The sequence below is a fragment of the Macaca nemestrina genome, chromosome X, assembly GCF_043159975.1.
Source record: "Macaca nemestrina isolate mMacNem1 chromosome X, mMacNem.hap1, whole genome shotgun sequence".
NCBI classification, from domain to species: Eukaryota; Metazoa; Chordata; class Mammalia; order Primates; family Cercopithecidae; genus Macaca; species Macaca nemestrina.
The window spans coordinates 13,743,451-13,748,232 of record NC_092145.1 but is presented as its reverse complement, the minus strand read 5'-3'; the positions used below and the strand labels follow the sequence as shown (position 1 = coordinate 13,748,232).

The 4,782-nt window shown below is 47.7% G+C and overlaps 1 pseudogene; it reads right to left on the bottom strand.

Moving 5' to 3' along the window:
* Positions 1-2,096: 2,096 nt before the first annotated feature.
* LOC105485101 (melanoma-associated antigen C2-like) lies at positions 2,097-3,224 on the bottom strand (annotated as a pseudogene).
* Positions 3,225-4,782: the final 1,558 nt, after the last annotated feature.

Below are 4,782 nucleotides of genomic sequence, written 5' to 3'. Positions count from 1 at the left end.
TGTAGGAAAGTACTGGGGCTGGACAAAAATGCCAGCACCTGGACATAGTCAGTTCTCAAGAAACCTTTGGCTTAGAACACGAGGACTGTAGGTAAAGAAAGCCAGTAATGATCCCTGAATTGTACTTTATTCTCATTATCACCTTCATTCTTTAGGCCTAACTTACAACTTTGGCCACAGGGTTCATCTTTATGTTACTTGAGAGACATTAAGAAGCATGAAGAGAAGTGACTTAGATTAAAGGCTGTCCTCGGGCTGGGAGAAGTGGGGATAGTGTGGGCCTAGATTAAATTCAGGCCAGGGCTCAAGTCCGAGTCACTTTCTAGCAATGTGATATTGGGGAATTTCACAACAGATATGAGCCTTCCTCAGGCTGGGAATAGTGGGGACAGTATGAGTCTAGATGAATTCAGAGCAAGGCTCAAGGCCCAGCCCTGTCACTCTCTAGCGATGTGATCTTGTGGAATTTATCAAGCACTATGAGCCTCAGGTTCTTCATCTGTAAAAGGGGTTTCATAAGCCTTGCCTTGTAGAATTGCTGGTATGTAATGTGAGTAAAACACCTGGCACAATGTCTGACATATATTGGAAATTTAACAAATGGCAGTTGTTATCAATATAATTATAATCCCAAAGGCTACCACTGTCTTTTGTGAAAATTCAGCTGTTTTTGTTATTCAAAACATTTCAGCATATGTAGTTGAATATGTCATGGAGTACCAAGTCAACTAAAAATTCGGCTTCATAAATAAAACTCATCACATTTTCTTTCTGAAATGATATATTGTATAGTTTGGGTAAGGGAAGAATTCCCAAGGTGGAATGCAACTCAATGATCCTAGAATTTAAGTCAAGGACCAACTCCTTTTGACCCTCCCCAATGCTCGTCCATCCAAACCACTACTTTTATTTGTCCTCCACTAAAAATAGCCCTTGCTTAGAGTTGACGAACTTACATTCAAAATAACCTAATTAAATGTCCTTTCCATGAAGTGGGCTCTGGCTCTCCCAGGCCAGGGAATTGAGTGCCAGCCTAGAGTGTTCTGGGAAGCACTTCAAGGGATTATCGTTCTATTTCTCAGGAAACCCTTGCAAGTGATGAGTATCAATCACCTAGTTCTTGCACTGTGTTCAAGCTCACCAGTTAGAGAGCTGCAGGACACCTTCTATTAATTCCCTATGTGGAGACTCCTCTCTGCCTCATCCTCCACCCAGAGGGAACTGCTCAGAGCAGTTTTCCATTCCAGGCTTTTCTCTCACCTTCTGAGAGTCCCGCTGTTGCCAACACCCAGCTTCATAACAATCAGCTCCCACAGAAGCACCTGCAGTTTTCCAAAATCCCAAGCTGCCTTAGCTCAGGACCTTTATACTCGAAGGCTCACATGGGAGTCTAACCTCCCCAGTCCTTTTTTAAGTTGTTCTTTAAATTGTAAAGAACACCTTACCACCTTCTTGATATGGCTTCTGCTCCAATAATCTCCTGTTTTATGAGTAGGGGTAAGTCATGCTTTTCACACTATCCCTACTATGAAGAGTGCCTTCCCAAAGCATATGCTTAAATAATGTTCAGCAAATAAAGGAGTCAGTGAGGCTTTCTTGTATTCAGAATTAATTTCTGCTACTTTTTTGAATATGCCAAGCCAGGCAAGGTATACATATTTAATTTTTAAGAGCAAGAGAATAAAGGATATGAGGAGATGCAAATATTAGCCATCCTTTATTTTGTTCAACTACTGAACTGCAGAGTACTTTCACATTTTAAAGAAAATTCCTATTATAATACCACACTATCCTGTTACAGATCACAAAATAAGAGAGAAGGTTTTCCCAATTTTTTAACAAAATATAAAATTCTTACTTTTAAGTCAGATAAATGACAAGACGTGTGTAAGTACTATTCATAAACTAAGATTCTGAAACCAATTAAACCTGCTACTAAAGTAAAAGCACTTGAAAATAACCAAAAGAAAAACAGGTAAATATATAAACCACTCACATGAAACAGAAATGCAGAGAACACGTTTTATCTCCAGCCCCACCTGGGCCCTCCACTATGTAGAACCTCAACTGCCTTCTTCAAACACAAAGGGAAGAAACTACCCTAAACTTCTCTCAGGACAGGAGAAGTTGCTGGACATGAAACTGAAGCTTGCACTGGGCATGGCAGTGGCATCATCTGTGGTGGAAATTATGGCCTGGGCTCTCTCTTCCACATCTTTCAAAGCATCTTTGTACCAGGATGGAAAGGAAATAGGGATACTATTGTTTAGCTTGGCCAAAAACTCTAGTACTTTCTGCTTGGTGCTTTCTGAATGGGTTCTTAGACCCCACAGGAATTCATAATGTGGAGGAGAACTCTTGGGCACCTACCGATACTCCAAGTAATGTTCCTGTACCCAAACTTTAATGAGGAGCTCCCTGGGTTCCCCATAGACGAAGTGCTCCCTCCCAGCATACACCCCTATTGCCTTCAGCAGTTCCCAGATGACCTCCTCAGAGGCACAGCTGCCCTTTATGAAGATCATACTCAGAATAAGAATCAGGAGGCAGTTCTCGGACCTGCCCTTGTCATCACTACCCTCATCGGTGCGGTCTACTGTGTTTGCAGACACATAGAAGTGGTCAGGGCCCACTTCTATCAGGGCAAGGCCAAAAAGCAGCTTTATGAACTCACCGGCTTTCTCGAGTATCATAGGAAAGTAGTCTTTGTACTTGGTGATGACAACCGTCAGCATCTCTGACTCTGTTATAGGCTCCTTTGTTTGATATTTGAGGAGCAGGAACTCGGCCACCTTTTCATCTAGTGTATATGTGAAACAGAACTCACTCTCTGGCAGGCCAGGACAGGTACTGGCATCCTCCTCTTTTTGGCTGCTGGACTCTTCATTCATTGGGCTTCATGAAACAGAAGAGGAGCAGGAGCTCAGAGGATTCTGGGGAGGACATTGGGAAGGACCCTGTGGAGGACTCTTGGGAGTGCTCTGGAGAAGACTTGACATCCCAGCAGAGTGTACCTCGTCCTCCTCAGGACTACCAAGAATCAGAGAAGACGATGAGGAGGAGGAAGAGGAGGAAAATACTAAGTAGAAAGTGGAAGAGGAAATGGAGGCTTCCTCCTCTTCCTCATCTGTGGGATCCTATGCATCTATCCAATCCTCTATCACAACTGGGTACTGGGAGTCTTCCTCAAAGTTGGGGAACGGAACACTTGGAAAGAGAGGCATAACGACTTCTTCAGGAGCAACAGGTAAACGTATCAACAGGGATATGGATGATGGGATCCAACAGGCCTGTGGAAGAGAGTGACACTGAATGACCTCAGCTGATAAACTCACCCATGATGGCTCAGCCAAAGGCAGACTTGCAGCTCCTCTTCTCTTAAGGTGGTGTTCTAGGGCCTCACAGGTTGGCTGTCTTCCTAGAGAGATTGTCCCCTGGGCACCTGTAAGAGGATATGAGAAAGCACCTCAGGGCACAGTTGGCAGGCAGAGCCTGAGGCACCAGGAATGACAGTAGGTGGTTAGGGCTCGGTGCTGAGGAGTCTCCCCTGTTTGCGGGGGTAGAGCCTTTGTAACAAAGTCAGGGTGTGCACTCACCTTGACTCCTGGCGCTTCCTGGGCCTCCCCTGCTCTGCTGACTTTAGGAAGTGCAACTCAGACCCAGGTCTTCACATCCTGGTTCCTGGAGCACCTGCAAGAGGACGTGAGGGAGCCTCTCAGGCTAAAGACTGCAAGCAGAGCCTTGGACTTCCCAGGGCTAACAGCTTAGGCTGGCCAGAATCGCAGAGCTCCATAGTTCTGGGCTGCTTGGCCCCCTCAGAATTTAATTAGCAACCTCACAGCTTCTCAGACAGGGCCAGACCCCCACCACTCTGCTGGTCTAAGGCAAAACCCCAGAGCAAACTCCACATCCCTGAGAGCAGTGGGAGGTGGTGCGGTGGCAGCCACTTCCCAGCGCTCTCCCACAGGGGCGGTCGGGATAGCCTCACGCCTGTTCTGGTGCACATGTGACTCCTCAGTCCTCACTCTTGTCCCCAGCAGAGTCTGGGAATCTTCCCTCTGCCAACCAGAAGCAGTTCCCCTGCTGACTTGCCACAGGACTCCCAGACCAAGGCCCCCCTCCCCTCCACCTGTCACCTAGAAATGAGAGGGCTGCGGCTCAGCCTGAGCTGACTGGGGAGCTCTAAGAGGGTTGATATGAGGAGCAGGGTGGGAATCTCCGGGAATCTGTCCTCTGAGGTGGGAGTTCCCCGAGTCTCCCTCAAAGTCTTCCTATTTATTCCCTAGAGGGCCGGCACCTCCTCCCTTCTTCTATCATGAGGACCCCTCAGCCCTTGGCAGCCATTTTCCTGTCTGGGACCTACAGGTTCGACGGCAGGGGCAGCACACCTGCCAGGGTTTCTTCTCTCTGTGGTGGGAGGTCCCTCAGTTCTTCCTCAGGGCCCTTACCTTGAGGATTGGCCAGGTCTAAGACTTGTCTCTGCTGAACTGAGACGAGCCTCCTCACAAAGTGCCTCAGGTCTTTCAGACTCCCAAGGTGCAAGTCGGGAAAGCACATCCAGGAACCCTGCCGGGCTTGACCAGAGCTGACAGCAGGGGCAGCGAGGGGTGGGGCCTCCTCTCTGCGGAGGAGCCAACCCCCACGTGTCAGTCTCCTTCCATCCTTTCCTGACCACTTTCTGGTCGCCCTCCACCCTTTCCTGCTCACTCCCTAAGCTTTGCTGACCTCTACCTTCTCACCTCCCCAGTCCTTGACACCCTCCACCTGCCCCTTTTTCCAGGG